At 36.5% G+C, this 19760-nt stretch overlaps 1 pseudogene across 1 annotated transcript; it reads right to left on the reverse strand.

The window, feature by feature from the left end:
* Positions 1 to 909: 909 nt before the first annotated feature.
* Positions 910 to 15142, reverse strand: LOC309620642 (serine/threonine-protein phosphatase PP1-beta catalytic subunit pseudogene; annotated as a pseudogene). The gene has a single exon. The product of its transcript is annotated as a serine/threonine-protein phosphatase PP1-beta catalytic subunit pseudogene (transcript).
* Positions 15143 to 19760: the final 4618 nt, after the last annotated feature.

Genomic DNA, 19760 nt, shown 5'->3' on the forward strand with positions numbered 1-19760 from the left:
GGTAGTGTTCTAATTTCATTCTTTTACATGTAGCTGTCCAGTTTTCCCAGCACAACTTATTGAAGAGACTATCTTTTCTCCATTGTATATCCTTGCCTCCTTTGTCATAGATTAGATGACCATAGTTGTGTGGGTATATCTCTGGGCTTTCTATCCTGTACCACTGATCTATATTTCTGTTTTTATGACAGTACCATACTGTCTTGATTACTGTAGTTTTGTAGTATAGTCTGAAATCAGGGAGCCTGATTTGTCCAACTCCATTTTTCTTTCTCAAGATTCCTTTTGTTACCACTTCCTAGAGTAATGAAAATAAACACAAAAGCACACAAATGGGACCTAATTAAATTAAAAGCTTTTGCATAACAAAGGAAACCATAAACAGGATGACAAGACAACCCTCAGAATGGGAGAAAATATTTATAAATGAAGCAACTGACAAAGTATTACTCTCCAAGATATACAAAGAATGCATGCAGCTCAATATTAAAAAAACAAACTAATCCAAAAATGGATGGAAAACCTAAATAGATATTTCTCCAAAGAAGACATACAAATGGCCAAGAGACACATGAAAAGATGCTCAACATCACTAATTATTAGAAAATTTCAAATCAAAACTCCAATGAGATATCACCTCACACTGGTCCAAATGGCCATCATGAAAAATCTGCAAACAATAAATGCTGGAAAATGTGTGGAGTAAAGGGAACCCACTTGCTGTGTTGGTGGGAATGTAAATTGATACAGCCACTATGGAGAACAGTATGGAATTCCTTAAAAAACTAAAAATAGAGCTACAATATGACCCAGCAATCCCACTACTGGGCACATACCCAGAGAAAATCATAATTCAAAAAACACATGTACCCCAATGTTCTTTGCAGCACTATTTACAATAGCCAGCACTATTTACAATAGCCAGTACAATAGCCAAACAACCTAAATATCCATCAACAGATGAAATGATAAAGAAGATGTGGTACATATATACAATGGAATTTTACTCAGCAATAAAAATGAACGAAATTTGGTCATTTGTAGATTTATGGATGGACATAGAGTGTGTCATACAGAGTGAAGTAAGTCTGAAAGAGAAAAACAAATGTCGTATATTAATGCATATATGTGGAATCTAGAAAAATGTTACAGGTGAACCTATTTGCAGGGCATGAATAGAGTTGTAGACATAGAGAACGGACATGTGGACACAGGGGTGGAAGGGGAGGGTGTGATGAATTGGGAGATTAGGACTGACATGCATACACTACCATGTGTAAAATAGATAGGTTGTGGGAACCTGCTGTATAGCACAGGGAGCTCAGCTTGGTGCTCTGTGATGACCTAGATTGGTGGGATGTGGGGGTGGGAGGGAGGTCCAAAATAGAGGGGATATATGTATACATATAGCTGATGCACTTCGTTTTACAGCAGAAACTAATACAACATTGTAAAGCAATTATGCTCCAATAAAAATCAAAAATCTATTTTGTCTGATATGAGTATTGCTACTCCAGCTTTCTTTTGATTTCCATTTTCATGGAATATTTTTCCATCCCCTCATTTTCAGTCTGTATGTGTCTGTAGATCTGAAGTAGGTCTCTTGTACACAGCAGATATATATATATATATATATATATATATATATATATAGGGGTCTTGTTTTTGTATCCATTCAGCCAGTCTATGTTTTTCGGTTGGAGCATTTAATCCATTTACATTTAAGGTAATTATTGATATGTATGTTCCTGTTTCCATTTTGTTCATTGTTTTGGATTTGTTTTTGTAGGTCTTTTTTCTTCCCTTTCTCTTTTGTTCTCTTTTCTTTTGATTTGATGACTAACTTTAGTGTTGTGTTTGGATTCTGTTTTCTTTTTTGTGTGTGAATCTATTGTAGATTTTCAGTTTGCAGTTACCATGAAGTTTTGATATAACAGTTTATATATGTATATGTATATGTGTGTATATATATATATATATATATATATATATATATATATATAGTTTTAAGTTACTGGTCTTTTAATTTCAAATGCATTTCCAATATCCTGCATTGGGCATTGGTGCTCTCCTCTTCTCACAGTTCCTGGTTTTGATATCATATTTGTATGCAGGTGATTTCCTACCTTGACTGTATGTTTGCCTTTAACAGTGAGCTTTTCCATTCAAAATTTTCTTGTTTACTGTTGTGGACTTTTCTTTCCCACTTAGAGAAGTTCCTTTAGCATTTGTTGCAAAGCTGGTCTGGTGGTGCTGAAGTCTCTTAGCTTTTGCTTGTCTGCAAAGCTTTTGATTTCTCCATTGAATCTGAATAAGCACCGTGCTGGGTAGAGTATTCTTGTTTGTAGGTTCTTCCCTTTCATCACCTTAAATATATCATGTCACTCCCTTTTGGCCTGCAGAGTTTCTGCTGAGAAATCAGCTGATAACCTTATGGAAATCCTCTTGTATGTTATTTGTTCTCTTTCCCATGTTGCATTTAATATTTTTTCTTTGTCTTTAATTTTTGTTGGTTTGATTACTATGTGTCTTGGCATGTTCCTCCTTGGGTTTATCCTCCCTGAGACTCTCTGCATTTCCTGGATTTGGGTGACTGTTTCCTTTCCCAAGTTAGGGAAGTTTACAGCTATTATCTCTTCAAGTATTTTCTCAGGTCCTTTCTCTCTCTCTTCTTCTGGGACCCCTGTAATGTGAATGTTAGTGCATTTAATGTTGTCCCAGAGGTCTCTTAGACTGTCTTCATTTCTGTTCATTCTTTTTTCTTCATTCTGTTCCATGGCAGTGATTTCCACCATTCTGTCTTCCAGCTCACTTATCCGTCTTCTGCCTCAGTTGTTCTGCTCTTGATTCCTTCCAGTGTATTTTTCATTTCAGTTATTGTATTGTTCACTTCTGGTTTTTTGTTCTTTAGTTCTTCTAGGTCTCTGTTAAACATTTCTTGTATCTTCTGAATCTGTGTCTCCATACTTTTACCAAGATCTTGGATCATCTTTACTATCATTTCTCTGTATTCTTTTTTGTGTAGATTGCCTATGTCCACTTCATTTAGTTGTTCTTCTGGGGTTTTACCTTTTTCCTTCATCTGGGACATATTCCTCTGTAATCTCATTTCCACAGGCTGCAGGATTGTAGTTCTTTTTGCTTGCTGTCTGTGCTCTGGTGGATGAAGTTGTCTAAGAGGCTTGTGTGGGTTTCCTGATGGGAGGGACCAGTTCCTGCCCACTGGTGGTTGGAGCTGGGTTTTGTCCCTCTGGTGAGCAGAGCTGTGCTCAGGAAGATTTTAAGCAGCCTGTCTGCTGTTGGGTGGGGCTATGTTCCCACCCTGTTGGTTGTTTGGCCTGAGGCATCCCAAAACTGGAGCCTACAGGCTGTTGGTTGGGGCTAGGTCTTGGGGAGGAAATGGCAGGCTCCAGGAGGGCTCACACAATGAGTACTCTCCAGAAGTGCTGCTGCCCTTGTCTTTGTCTCCACAGTGAGCCACAGTTTTCCCTGGCTCTGTAGGAGACTCTTCAGTATTAGCAGGTAGGTCTGACCCAGTGTCTCACGAGGTCACTGCTTTTTCCCTGGGTCCTGGTGTGCACGAGAACTTGTGTGCACCCTCCATGAGTGGAGTTTCATTTTTCCCCCAGTCTTGTGGAATACCTGCGATCAATTCCCACTGGCCTTCAAAGTCAGATTCTCTGGGGTCTCCTCATCCTGTTGCCAGATCCCCAGGCTGGGAATCCTGACGTGGCACTCAGGACTTTCACTCCTGTGGGAGAACCTCTGTGGCTTAATTATTTTCTGGTTTGTGGATTGTCTACCTGGTGGGTATGGGATTTGATTTTATCGTGATTTCCCCCTTCCTACCATCTCATTATGGCTTTTTCTTTGTCTTTGGATGTAGGGTATCTCTTTTGGTAGGTTCCATCATTTTTTGTCAATGGTGGTTCAGCAGTTAGTTGTGGTTTTCATGTTTTCATAAAAGGGGTGAGCTCACATCCCTCTACATTTCCATCTTGAGACCAGCCTCCAACAAAGTTTATGCATTTTAAGTAAACAATCTTTTACTCATACTTTATTCACTTTTCTGTGATGCTAGACAATTTTATTCATCAAGTGACAGTGAGGTACTTTGGCTTGACTCCAAAACGCCTCAAACGAAATACAGGTTAATGAATGAAAGACGTTGAGATGTGAGCTTCATTGTTTCCTCATATAAAAGAGTATGATGACCATATGAATCTCAGGGTATGAATATTCAGAGTGGACTATATGTTTGTGTAATTCATATTATTATTGGACCCTTATATTTTGAGAATAAAATATTTTTGTATACAACTTTCTTCCCCCCATTCTTGTCACCCCACCCATTCACATATTTTTCCTCCTAAAATGAGATGGAATTTACTGTTTGTAGAATAAACCAGTTTAAGAGAAATATCCACACAGAAATTTGTAAAACACCTTTTTGTACTGGATTCAATCTGTGTGTTTTAATAGCTTTTTATCCCCTCAATTTCATTAGACAAATTGAGATAGATTGCCAGTCTTATTAGCAGTAAGCTGTGAGGTTTGAGCTGGCTCTCCTAGTAAAGGTAAGATTCAGATTGGTGCTGAAGGAAGGCAGAATGCTGGGCATGTTGGAACAGGATATGTGAGAAACGGCATCAAATAAATACATAGAGATGGGAAGAATGTGGCATGTGTGTGGGGCAACAAGGTGTCTGGTGTGATTTGGGCATAAGATTTGTTTCAAACAATAGGAGATAGGAGCATTGGTAAAGGGAGTGATGGTGGGAGGGAGGGAGAAGGAGAAAGAGAGTGGAAGAGAGTGCGGGGGAGATTGAAGCAATAGGAAAGTAGAGGAAATTGACTGAGGGCATTGAATGCCAGAGTAAAGATTATAAGCTTGATCTGATAAACAATAAAGAATCCTTCTAAATTCTTAATCTAAGAGTGAAGACTAGTGTTGGCCATGATGAATGTATGGTTTTGGAAGATTAATTTAGTTTCAATGTGCAAGATGGATAGAATAGGAGAAATACCTTGGTGGCAGAGAAATTGATTTATTTGCTATTGTAGTAATCCTTTTATTGTCTTAGACTATTATTAATTGCCAATCTTCTTTTTGATTTATAAGAATTCCAGTTTAAGTTGGCTGATGTGTGACTCACATTCCTTAGGGAACATTTGGACTCAGGGTATTGTCATTTTTGTGACTTTGAGCATTTGAGAACTTGATCACAGTTAGGAAGTAAAGAGTGGTATAATGGGAAACATAGGATCCTTTATTTATGTAGAAAGAAGCATTACTATTTGGCCATTGGGAAGTGATATGATGTCAATTAGGATTCCATTTAATATACAGAGTGAAATTAGAAAAATAAATATTAAAAAAATAACCCCTGTATTCTAGTCGTTTCCATTTATAAACCTGGAAAATTGTAAAGGAAAGATAAAAGACCCATATCATTCCTTTTAAAATTATTAATGGCTTTAGAGATAATATAATAAATGATGATAGTTCTTATTAGATGTAAACTCTATCTTCCTAGAATCAGCAATACATTTGATGTTTTTAATATTAATTTCAACAGAAAATTGGCAATATATCAAGTTTTTTAATCAGAAAAGTGTATTTGGAAGTAAATGTTGAAAAACGTAATCACATTTTAAGAAATTAACACAAAGATATCTATGTAAGAGAAACTTCATCTATACTTCAGATAGATGAGATTTATAGATGTAAAGTCACCTATAAAAAGTCTGAGAGTAAGCATTGGATAATGGCATTTTATTGCACGTCAATAATTTCTTATCAGATTTCTTCAGAAGGTATGCTAATAATATTAAAGTTTTAATTACTATTCCTCAGTACACAGTACCTACTAACCTGGAACTAGAAATGTGTAATTAACAGTTTTCAATACACATATAAGATTGTAATAAGGATAATTCATCTTACAAATGATGAAATACTTTATTGACTCTCTTGTACATTTAAAACTTGGAAAGAAAGTTACACTATTCTAACATTTCAAAATTGTGTCTCAAAGCACTTAAAGGAAAATGCAGCTGGACCTGGAATATGTTTCCATTATTTTCTCACCTCATCTAAGTTGTGGTTGATGGCCTGTGGGGCACTATTAGTATCATTTATTAGAAGTAAAATAAAGCAAGTAAAATGTTCAAAATATGGTGATTATGTTGCATCACTATAGTTTTAGTAGGAATAAAAGTGAAATTGGCTATCTTTTTAAATGAGGGTCTTAATGAAGTCTTTGAATCAGAAAATAATGCAAACTTTTGGCTTTAGTCAGTCCTCCTGAGTTATGCTACAAGTGAGTATTCCTTCCCTTGTGAGGCTACTGTTTTCAATGCTTTTTACTTTGACAGGGAAGACATGCCACCATGTCTTTATTCATGCTGTTTCTTGTGCTTAGAATGTCACCCAACTTACTTCTTTAAATATACATTTTTACATTAAAATATTATGAACTACATTTTAGATACAAAAGATGAAGAATAATAATAAAAGGAGCAATAATGTACCCACCATCTAGTTAAGAAATAGAATATTACTAGTGCCAACAGTCCCTCATATGCCTCTATCTAATTGAAACCCCTTTTTTCCCTCTCAGATGAAGTAAGCACTCTTAATTTTGTATGAATATTTCTCTCTTGCTTTCCTGTACAGCTATAGCCTCTATGCAGATTTCCTTGAACAACATGTTATTTAGTTTTGCCAGCTTTTGTACTTCATGTAAATGGAATGATATCATACATATTTTCCCAACTTGCTTCATTTATTCAAAGCAGTGTTTGTAAAATTCATCTATATTGTTGCATGTAAATCTAGTTCATTCATTTTCACTGAATATAATATTTCAGTTAACAAATATACCACCTGCAAATCCACCTGGATGTACTGTTTTCCTAACAGACAGATTTTAAATCCCTGATTCAATTTGTCATCTCTGTAAGACTAATTAGGCTGTATGTTTCCTCATAAGTCAGTTTTAGAAAATTTTATTTTTCTACCATCTAGGTTTTTTAAATATTTAGCCATAAAGTGGTTTATAATTTTTGTATACTTTTGTTAAGTTTTCTGGGGCTTCATTGATCTAAGGATTTTTATTCTTCAACAGTTATGAAAAATTCTCAGCCATTATATTTTTATATATTGAATATTTCACTTTTCCCATTCTCACTTTAGTCTCCTTCTAGAATTTGGATTAGATCTATGTTAGACTGTCTCACTCTATTCTCCATGTCTTTTCACTTCGCTTTTATATTTTCCACTTTTTGTATCTGTGGATTTCATTTGAGATAATTTCTTAGGAAGTATTTTTCAGTTCACTAAGTCTCCTTTAGATGTGCCTAAAATGTTGTTTAATCCACTGGCTAAATTTTAAATTTCAGTGTTTATATTTTCTATTTCTAGATATTGTGTTTTGTTCCTTTTCAACTTAGTTTGGTCATTCCTCAGTCATATTTTCAAGTTTTCCTTTTATCTATTTAATATTTTAATAATACTTTTTATATTCTGACCTAGTCAATACTAAATCTAAAATCATTACTGTTATGTCTGTTAACCGTTTTTTTTCCAGCTGGCTCTCACTTATGGTACCTCATTTATTTGTTTGTTTTGATATTTTGAAATATGAGTTACATATTTTCTTTGGAATTTCATTTTTGGAAATTCTGTGTGACCTTGAGTAAAAATGTGTTATTCCTGAAAGCTTTGCATTTTATTCTGATGGGGGCACTACCCATCTGAGACAACTTTAAATTCTACACTAGAGACTTTTATAACCACAAAGGTACTGTAAATTTGTAAGAAACACATGTGAGGGATGGTTATCTTTATGAATTCTGAGGGACAATTTAGTTCTATGTATTTTATAATTTCCATTATGATATTTTCTTAAACCTGAATTATTTAGTAATGGATATTTTTTAGTATCCTAAGGAAAGTAATGGCTGCTTTGTAACTGATAGCTACTGTAGGTAGAGAATGTGGTCTGTATTATATAATATAATTGTAATTGTTTTTAATGCTTAAAACACAATACATTTCCATAAACTGAACATACCTATGTAACAAGCACCTAAATAAGGAAACGGAACACTGCTAAGAATCCCAGAAGCACCATTTGTTCTCCCTTCCAACAAGAAAACTATTATCCTGGCTCCATGTATTATATATTTGAAAATGATTATTTCATTTAAGTACAACATGCTTTCAGAAAAAGTGCATAAATCATGATTTCTTAGTTTAATGTATTTTCACCTTTTAAATACTCTCATGACAACTATACATATCATGAAATAAAATTTTTCAAATCTTTATTCTGTAGAACTTGAACTTACACAGAGCTGTATGTCAATTATATTAGCAAAACTGGAAGAAAAAAATTTAAAAAGATGTAGGAATTTTAGGAAATAATCAGATAAGTGTACATTCGCATTCATCCCGTTTGGCTAATGTGTTTAACAAAATTTATTTCATTAAATAAATTGTAAAGCAACCATATTCCAAAGGAAAAAAAAATGTTCATAAAGACATTTTTCATAATAGCAAAATACTCAAAGCCATTCAAATAAATTAATACATTGCATTACTGTTAAAAAAAGAAATACTCTATAGAAATGAAAATGAAGAACTAAAGCTATATTCAAAAGTGTGGATGAATCTCACAAGCATAATATTAAGCAAAAGAAGGCAAACACAAAAGAGTACATACTGCATGCTTCTATGTACGTAAAACTCACAATCCATTAAAAAAAAATGAGGCTAGAAATCAGGAAAGTGGTTTTCTTTGACAAAGTGGGAGATTAGTAAAAAGGAGGGGCAGAGGAAGTATAGTTGTTTTACACTGCTGTGTCAGTTTCTGCTGTACAGCAAAGTGAATCAGCTATACCTATACATATATCCCCTCTTTTCTAGATTTCCTTCCCACTTAGGTCAACACAGAGCACTGAGTAGAGTTCCCTGTGCTATATGGTAGGCTCTCATTAGTTATCTATTTTATACACAGTAGTGTATATATGTCAATCCTAATCTCCAAATTCATCCCACCCACCCCCTTTCCATCTTGGTATCCATACGTTTGTTCACTATGTCTGTGTCTCTATTTCTGCTATGCAAATAAGATCATCTATAGCATTTTCCAGATTGCACATATATGTGTTAATATACGATATTTCTTTTTCTCTTTCTGACTTCACTCTGTATGACTGTCTCTAGGTGCATCCACATCTCTGCAAAAGACACAGTTTCTTTCCTTTTTATGACTGAGTAATATTCGATTTTGTATATGTACCATATCATTATTGATTCCTCTGTTGATGGACATTTACGCTGCCTCCAAGTCCTGGCTATTGTAAATAGCATTGCAATGAACACTGGGGTGCATATATCTTTTCGAAGTATGGTTTTCTTTGGGTATATGCCTAGGAGTGGGATTGCTGGGTCATATGACAGCTTACTTTCAGTTTTTTAAGGAACCTCCATACTGTTCTCCATAGTGACTGTATCAATTTACATTCCCACCTACAGTGGCAGAGGGTTCCCTTTTCTCCACACCCTCTCCAGCATTTATTGTTTCTAGATTTTTTGATGATGGCCATTCTGACCGGTGTGAGGTGATACCTCATTGTAGTTTTGATTTTCATTTCTCTAATGATTAGTGATGTTGAGCATCCTTTCATGTGTTTGTTGGCCATCTGTATGTCTTCTTTGGGGAAATGTCTATTTAGGTCTTCTGCCCATTTTTTCATTAGGTTGTTTGTTTTTTTTAATATTGAGCTGCACAAGCTGTTTGTGTATTTTGGAGATTAATTCCTTGTCAGTTGCTTCATTTGCAAATATTTTCTCCTATTCTGAGGGTTGCTTTTTTACCTTGTTTAAGGTTTCCTTGGCTGTGCAAAAGGTTTTAAGTGTAATTAGGTTCCATTTGTTTATTTTTGTTTTTATTTTCATTACTCTAGGAGGTGGGTCAAAAAAGATCTTGATGGATTTATGTCAAAGAATGATCTACCTATGTTGTCCTCTAAGAGTTTTATAGTGTCTGGCCTTACATTTGGGTCTTAAATCCATTTTGAGTTTATTTTTGGGTATGGTGTTAGGGAGTGTTCTAATTTCATTCTTTTACATGTAGCTGTCCAGTTTTGCCAGAACCACCTATTGAAGAGACTGTCTTTTCTCCACTGTATATGCTTGCCTCTTTTATCAAAGATAAGGTGACCATATGTGCGTGGGTTTACCTCTGGCCTTTCTATCCTGTTCCATTGATCTATGTTTCTGTTTTTGTGCCAGTACCAAACTGTCTTGATTACTGTAGCTTTGTAGTATAGTCTTAAGTCAGGAAGCCTGATTCCTCCAGCTCCATTTTTCTTTCTCAAGATTGCTTTGGCTATTCAGGGTCTTTTGTGTTTCTGTACAAATTGTAAAATTTTTGTTCTACTTCTGTGAAAAATGCCACTGGTAATTTGACAGGGATTGCAATGAATCTGTAGATTGCTTTGGGTAGTATAGTCATTTTCACAATATTGATTCTTCCAATCCAAGAACATGATATATCTCTGTTTGTGTCATCTTTAATTTCTTTCCTTAGTATCTTATAGTTTTCTGCATAGAGGTCTTTTGCCCCCTTAGGTAGGTTTATTCCCAGGTATTTTATTCTTTTTCTTGCAATGGTAAATGGGATTGTTTCCTTAATTTCTCTTTCTGATCTTTCATCATTAGTGTATAGGAATGCAAGAGATTTTTGTGTATTAATTTTGCGTCTTGTAACTTTACTAAATTCAATGATTAGGTCTAGTAGTTTTCTGGTGGCATCTCTAGGATTTTTTATGTATAGTATCATGTCATCTGCAAACAATGACAGCTTTATTTCTTCTTTTCCAATTTGGATTCCTTTTATTTAATTTTCTTCTCTGATTGCTGTGGCTAGGACTTCCAAAGCCATTTTGAATAATAGTGGTGAGAGTCAACAGTCTTGTCTTTTTCCTGATCTTAGAGGAAATGCTTTTAGTTTTTCACCATTGAGAATGGTGTTTGCTGTGTGTTTGTCGTATATGGGCTTTATTATGTTGAGATATGTTCCCTATGTGCCCACTTTCTAGAGGGTTTTTGTCAGAAATGGGGGTTGAATTTTGTCAAAAGCTTTTTCTGCATCTATTGAGATGATCATATGGTTTTTATTCTTTAATTTGTTAATATGGTGTATCACATTGATTGATTTGCGTATATTGAAGAATCCTTGAATCCCTGGGATAAATTCCACTTGATCATGATGTATGATCCTTTTCATGTGTTGTTGGGTTCTGTTTGCTAGTATTTTGTTCATGAGTTTTGTGTCTATGTTCATCAGTGATATTGGCTTGGAATTTTCCTTTTTGTGATATCTCTGTCTGGTTTTGGAATCAGGGTGATGGTGGCCTCATAGAATGAGCTTGGGAGTGTTCCTTCTTCTGCAATTTTTTGGAAGAGTTTGAGAAGTGTAGGTGTCAGCCCTTCCCTAAATGTTTGATAGAATTCTCCTGTGAAGCCATCTGGACCTGGACTTTTGTTTGTTGGAAGATTTTTAATCACAGTTTCAATTTCATTACTTGTGATTGGTCTGTTCATATTTTCTATTTCTTCCTGGTTCAGTATTGGAAGGATGTACTTTTCAAAGAATTTGTCCATTTCTTCCAGTTTGGCCTTTTTATTGACTTAAGTTACTTGTATTAGTCTCTTATGATCCTTTGTATTTCTGCAATGTCAGTTGTAACTTCGTTTTAATTTCTAATTTTGCTGACTTGAGTTCTCTCTCTTTTTTTCATGATGAGTCTTGTTGAAGGTTGATCAATTTGTTTTTCTTCTCAAAGAGCAAGCTTTTAGTTTCATTGATCTTTGCTATTGTTTTCTTCATTTCTATTTCATTTATTTCTGCTCTGATCTTTATGTTTTCTTTCCTTTACTAGGTTATTTTGTTGTTGTTGTTCTTTCACCATTTGCTTTAGGTGTATGGTTAGGTTGTTTATTTGAGATTTTTCTTATTTCTTGAAGCAGTATCATATTGCTATTAACTACCTTCTTAGACCTGCTTTTGTTGCATCCCATAGGTTTTTGGTCATGGTGTTTTCATTGTCATTTGTTTCCAGGTATTTTTTGATTTCCTTTTTGATTTGTTCAGTGATCTCTTGGTTAATTAGCAGCATACTGTTTAGCCTCCATGTGTTTGTGCTTTTTACATTTTTTTTCCTGTAATTGATTTCTAATCTCATAGCGTTGTGGTCGGAAAGATGCTTGCTATGATTTAAGTTTCATTTTATTTACCGAGACTTGATTTGTGACCCAAGATGTGATCTGTCCTGGAGTATTTTCCGTGTGTACTTGAGAAGAAAGTGTATTCTGCTGCTTTTGGATAGAATGTCCTATAAATATCAATTAATTCTATCTTGTCTAATGTATCATTTAAGGCCTGTGTTTCTTTATTAATTTTCTGTCTGGATGATCTATCCATTGGTGTAAGTGGAGTGTTAAAGTCCCCCAATATTACTGTGTTACTGTTGATTTCCCCTTTTATGGTTGTTAGCATTTGCCTTATGTATTTTTGGTGCATAAATATTTATAATTTTTATATCTTCTTCTTGTATTGATTCCTTGATTATGAGTATTGCTACTCCAGCTTTCTTTTGATTTCCATTTGCATGGAATATCTCTTTCCATCCCCTCACTTACAGTCTGTATGTGTCCCGAGCTCTGAAGTGTGTGTCTTTTAGACAGCATATATACAGGTCTTGTTTTTGTATCCATTCAGCCAGTCTGTGTCATTTGGTTGGAGCATTTAATCCATTTACATTTAAGATAATTATTGATATTTATGTTCCTATTACCATTTTCTTAATTGTTTTGGGTTTGTTTTTGTAGGTGTTTTTCTTCTCTTGTGTTTCCCGCCTAGAGAAGTTCCTTTAGCGTTTGTTGAAAGTTGGTTTGGTGGTGCTGAATTCTCTTAGGTTTTGCTTGTCTGTTAAGCTTTTGATTTCTCCGTTGAATCTGAATGAGATCCTTGCTGGGTAGAGTATCCTTGGTTTTAGTTTTTTTCCCTTTCATGACTTTAAGTATATTCTGGCACTCCCTTCTGGCTTGCAGAGTTTCTGCTGAAAAATAAGCTGATAAGCTTATGGGTATTTCATTGTATATTATTTGTTGCTTTCCTCTTGCTGCTTTTAATACATTTTCTTTGTATTTAATTTTTGTTAGTTTTATTAATATGTGTCTCAGAGTGTATCTCCTTGGGTTTATCCTGCATGGTATTCTCTGTACTTCCTGGAATTGGGTGATTATTTTCTTCCCCATGTTAGAGAAGTTTTCAACTATAATCTCTTCAAATATTTTCTCAGACTCTTTCTCTTTCTCTTCTTCTTCTCGGACCCTTATAATTCGAATGTTTTTGCATTTAATGTTGTCCCAGAAGTCTCTGAGACTGTCCTCATGTCTTTCATTCTCTTTTTCTTTGTTCTGCTCCATTGCAGCTATATCCACCATTCTATCTTCCAGCTCACTTATCCATTCTTCTGCCTCAATTATTCTGCTATTTGTTCCTTCTAGTGTATTTATCATTTCAGTTATTGTGTTGTTCATCACTGATTGTTTGTTCTTTATTTCTTCTAGGCCCTTGTTAAACATTTCATGTATCTTCTCAATCTGTGCCTCTATTCTATTTCTGAGATCTTAGGTCATCTTTAGTATCATTACTGTAAATTCTTTTTCAGGTAGATTGCCTATTTCCTCTTCATTTATTTGGTCTTGTGGATTTTTACCATGCTCCTTCGTCTGCAACATATTTCTCTGTCATCTCATTTTGTCTAACTTACTGTGTTTGTGGTCTCCTTTCTGCAGGCTGTAGGGTTGTAGTTCCGTTTGCTTCCATTTTCTGCCCCCTGGTGGATGATCATAAAGGGTGTCAAATGGCTTGATGGTTTTACAGTGCACACTTATATATTATGAAGTATGTCCTTAACAAATCTGATGCTTTCTTTACAGAGTTCCTTTCTTCACCTTTTCTTCAATGGATTAGCTGTTCAAGGTGGAGTGACAGGATGTCCTGAACTCAGTCCACCGTATTGGTTCTTAGCTTTCTTTTCAGATGACTTCAATATCTGAAATGAACACATCAAAGTTTCATCCACACTCATCATTCCACCAGCATTATCAAACTTGCCAAAGTAATGTGGGGCTGAAAATATGGTTACCAATTATCACCTAGCAAAGATTTCATATCCATTTTCCACCACCTGATGAGCTTGACAAATGAAGTCTAAATCATGACAATTCAGAAATTTACCAGTGACAACAGCTCCAAAAGTGAAGGAAACACCACGACCATTTTCTTCCCAAACTTGCGCTTCCTTGTCTGGGTCAGACCACAACAAATCACAGAGCAAACCTGACCTGTGTCAGGGACTTCAGTAGGTCTCATAATTCTCCAAATCTGCTCCATAGATTGCAGGCCTGGTAACAGTCCTCCATGACAACAGAAAATCTTCTCATCCACAATGGCAGCTGTAGGCAGACAGTTGAAACAATCAGTTAAGGTCTTCCATAATTTAATATTAAACCTTCTTTTGCATTAATCATAGAATCCATAAATGCAATTGACTCTAGCACAGTCATGTTTTCCTCTTAAGAGAAAGAAATTCCCTGGATATTTGATTTTATAAGCCAATAGCAAACAAATGGTTTCCAAAGACTGCTTTCCTCTGTCCACATAATCTCCTAAGAAAAGATAGTTGGCTTCTGGGGGAAAGCATCTATATTCAAATATTCACAGCAAATCTGTATACTGTCCATGAATACCTCCACAAATTTTCAGTGGCCCTTCCAATTCCAAAATAATAGGCTGGCTGAGAAAGTTCTCCCGAGATTTGATACATAAGCCCTGAACTTCTGCTTCAGTCATCTGCACAAAATTCCTGGACAACATCCTTACACCTCTAGCAGTCTGGTGATAAGACTGTCCACATTCAGTTCCCCATCTGCCATCTTGTTGGCACCAGATGCTCCATCCTGGGGAACAAGGGCTTCTCAGGCACGGGGGCTGTGACAACAGCTTGGCATTCCCTTATCTACGAGTCATGCAGCGTTTTGACCCCGGTTCCAACTCCTCCTTCCCCCACGCCCTCCCCTTCCCCCCTCCCCACCAAGTAGTGGAGGGCACACACACTCGAAGACACCCACGATAAAGAAAGAAAGAAAGAAGTGGAGCCTCCACAAACCAGGCCATGTCAGACCCAGCAGCCCTAAACATTCTTGTATATATCTTTTGGTACACAAATATACACAATTCTGTACATTCTATATACAATACTGTAGATGTGGAATTATTTAACCAAAGGAATATGCTAATTTATACTTTGTACATGAATGAAGGAGATTATTTGTCTCTCAGTATTGTCACCAGCACCTAGTGTCACTAATCATTTGAATTTTAGTATTTCAGGTGGGTTTGTTGTAGTATTTCATTGTGGTTTTAATTTGCATCTCCCTGATGACTAATGGAGTTGATTATCTTTTTATATGCTTAATGGCTATATTGATATCCTCTTTTGTGAAGTGTTTGTTCAAATCTCTTACCCATTTTTCTATGGCTGTCTTTTTTACTTTTATTTTTTTAATTTACTTGTAGGAATTTTATATATATTAAGAATATGACGTCTTTGTCATATATATGTATTACAAATATCTTCTCATGCTCTGTGACTTTCTTTTTGATATTTTAAGAGACTCATTTGATGAAAGGGTCTTAATTTTAATCAAGTCTAATTTATCAATCTTTTCCTTTATAGTTAGTACTTTCTGTTCTAATTTAAGAATATTTTGTCTCTCTCAAAATCTGTGAAGGCATTCTTCTATATTATTTTCTAAAAGCTGTATAATTTACCTTTCAAACTTAGGGCTATGATTCATTTCAAACTACTTTTTTCTGAATGTCAGTATTCAATTTTCCGTATGGATTTCTAATTGATCTAGGATCATTTATTGAAAAGATCCATTTCTTCCCACTGCATTACATTTGCTGACTAAAACATTATTCACAATCTAAAAGTTGAGGGTAATGTTTTAATCAGCAGGAATTTTTAGGGCTTCAAGCCCAGGAGGCAGCATATCAAGTAACCCTGAGAGAACAGCTCCAAGGAGGCGGTGTGGGGGAGCTAGGATATATAGGAGTTTTGCAACAAAGTGTAGGTAGTAGGAACATCAAAAATTACTGTTAATTAAAGAAAACCAGATATCCCAAGTTAAGTAATTTAGCACCTTTTGGTATGCTAAATACCAAAGGGAGGATGTATGGGAAGATGCAAGATTTTGGGCTCACTGAAATCATTCCTTTGATATGCACCTCAGCTATCTGGGGCCAATATCCTGTGTTTTCACATCCTGAGTTTTCTCAGGGCTCACCTTAGGACGTGGTTACAGTCTGATGGCTGCTAAATGACAGGTATTCTTTTCCTTCCTGAGTTCCCTTAGGGCTCACCAGCTCACCATTAGCAGTGGCTGCAATCGCTGATGACTGTGACATCCTTTGTTTACTATGGCAGACAACATTCCATTTATCACATTCTCAAGTGGAGAATTTAAAGTTATCAGTGAGCATCCTTATGACCATTATTTTTAAATGTTCATTAATTAAATCTCTTCTCTCAGTTTCATTAATGTATTTTTCTGAGATCTTATCTTGTTCTTTTGTTTGGACCAAATTCCTCTGTTTCTCCATTTTTCTTGACATTCTGTGTTGATTTCTATGCATTGGATAAAACAGCCACCACTCCTAGTCTTGAAAGAGTGACCTTGTGTAAATGATGAAACATTATTCAAACTTGCCCTAGCTCTTGGTTGTCTCTCAAACCTTTGTGATTGTCCAAGCAACTTATTTTACTTTTAATATCTCCTAGTAGTTGTGGGTATGACAACGTAACCAAGCAGGACCATATAGGGCCTTCCTGGGACAGGCCTTCCTGCATATCCTCTGCTTTAGCTCCTCTCTGAAGTACCTACATAGTATTTGATGCAAATTTCCTGAGTTGTTTTGCAGATGTGAACCTCCCCAAAATGGAGGAACTACTTGATGACCATGAGCACATAGCCCCAGGCCTCTTGGAGCCTAAGGGCTGATAATGTTAACCCCTGTGACACCACCCTGCTGCCTCACCATCAGCCAATCAGAGAATTGTGCACAAGCTGATCATGTATCCTATGACCCACCCCCTTCCTGGCCTTTAAAAATGTTTTGCCAAAACCCTTAGGGGAGCTCAAGGCTTTTCAGGGCATGAGCCACCTCATCTCCTTGCATGGCCTTGCAATAAACCTTTCTCTGCTCCAAACTCCGATGTTTCAATTTGTTTGGTCTCACTGTGCATCAGGCACACGAACTTGCATTAACAATTTTGGCGAAGCCAGCCTAGGTGTCCACAACTGTGGCAGGTCGACCCTGGCCTGGGGAAGCCCCTTCCCTGAGCTGTCAGTGGCTGCTGAAGCCCATTTTGCTCTGGGGGGTCTCAGAGGGACTGTCCCCAACAGGCGCTGGCCACCCATGGCATGAGGTCATTTGGAGCCAAGAAACGTCCAGAGCTGAGGTCCACATTCAGTGTCAATGGGTGAGTCGCTTCAGCTTATGCAGGCTGGGAATTCTCTCCACTCTGTTTGGGCTGCTTCCCTTGTGGAAAGTGAGCCACTTGAGGGTAAGTTGCTCCAGTGTGCACACCAGGAACATATTCCTTCAATTTGGGCTTTTCCTTTATGGGACAAGCCAATTTGTTTGGTTGAGGTACCCTGTTGCAAAGGGGACTTGTTGTTGAACTCTACCTGATTTGGGAACTGGTTCATTTGCGAGAGCTGGGCTTGGTGGAGGCTTCCGTTTTGGAATGAAAGGGGAATTCTGGACTACACCTCTTCTGATTTTCTGTCTGTGTGACCATAGCTTAGTTTTTGTTTGTGTTTTTGTGTGTATCATTTTGGCATGAGCCACTCATGGTCCATTCTTTTTTGGGAGCCAGGCCACTCTGGACCCTCCATCTGGGAATGGAGGTGGAATTTCTGGGCTACACCTCGTTTGATTCTTTGTTTGTAGGACCATGTATTTATTGTTTGTATGTGTGTTAGTACTTTCATTGGCCAGTTGAGACGTCTTTGGTGAATAGTGGGGCTTGTGTGTGACAAAACCAGAGCACCCTTCCCTATTGCTTTGGTTTCGCCTGCGGTAGAGTGTTGATTAGGATTTTCTTCCTTTTGGGGGCTAGGGGGAACTGTGACCCTGAGAGACCAATTTGAATTGCTGTTTGCTTGATATTTGACAACACTGACCATGAATAATTAAGTATGGATGATCAGAGCTCTGTTCCATCTTATAGTCTCCTAGGGTACTTCTGCAAAACTAAGAGATCTTTATCTATGCTCCCTAAAAGAAAGAAAATGCCTCAATACTCCCGGAGATCTGGAGAGCAAAGGGCCCTAATGGCTTGGCTATTATATCAAAGTGGGTCTCTTGCAATTGCTTTTATCTTGAGGGTATGTATGTGTATGTGAATGAGTATCTCAGTACCTGAGTCCAAATCCCTTTTTCTCTTCCTGGTTTTGCTGAAAAAGGGGCATGCAAATGTGAGCGGATGATATGTATTATTGTATTTGTTTGTTTAAACTGAGGTGGATATTTGGGGACTGGGAAAAAGAAAGTTCCCAGAAAATAGCCTGAGAAGGCTGGGTTTTGTTTTAGTTAGAAGAGGAATTTTTCATTTCTCTTCCTGTGCCTTTGAGACATAAATGATCTACCTGGGCTCTCTGGAGCTTATCTAATCAATCTGTGTTGCTTGGAACTGAAGAAAAAGGGGATGCAGGAATAACATTCATAACTGCCTGGAATGTTCCCTCAGCCAAACTTTAATTCATAAGCTTCATAAGGGTGTGAAGAAACTTACAGTATAACCTATTACTTATAAAAATGTGAAAGAGGTCTAACAGGGACAGGAGACTTTCTTCCAAGGGAGACTAAGGGAGGCTTTTAGGAAGTATACGAATGTGGATCCTCCCTCCCCCAAGGAACAGGCCCTTTTGACCATGCATTTCATAGCCCAGTCTGCCCCAGACATCAGGCGCAAAAATCAGAAAGAAACTACTGGTCCTCAGACACCAATGAATGATTTGTTCCAATTGGCTTATTTGGTTTTCAATAATACAGATATGGTTAAAAAGGCTGAATGCACCCAGAGAAATATGCAAAAGGTCCAGATGATGGCAATGGCTTTGACTCCTCAGAGACCACCAAAGGGGAAACAAAGTTATCCAAGGAGAAACTTGCCTGTATCTTTGAGATGCAAATGTCCTATCTGGTCTTCTCTGCCATCCTTTTAAAATGCAAATTTTGAAAAGAGGATAATTTAGAAATTGACTTGTCAAGGGTAAATAAAAATCTTAAGTGTCTTTTTTTGCAAATATTTAGCCATCTAGACAGTGAGCTTGATTTGTTCCATCTTCCAGAAACTTAATTTTAATCCAACCTCTTTTGTAAACTGATGGGTTTTACATTGCTGTACCTGACTCAAGGCTGAAATTTTGAAATGGGAGCTATGAGGTCTCTCTGCTTGTGTGTTTGTATGTGTCTTTGTCTTTGGATAATATTGCTGAGGTTAATTTGTAAATGAGCTCTATAATTGGCTTAAAGAAAAGTAAGTGCTTACAAATCAAACAATTCTAAATACAAGAGAAATTAAGCTAAATTAATCTCAGGTTC

Source organism: Balaenoptera borealis (assembly GCF_965194805.1).
Source record: "Balaenoptera borealis genome assembly, chromosome: X".
NCBI classification, from domain to species: Eukaryota; Metazoa; Chordata; class Mammalia; order Artiodactyla; family Balaenopteridae; genus Balaenoptera; species Balaenoptera borealis.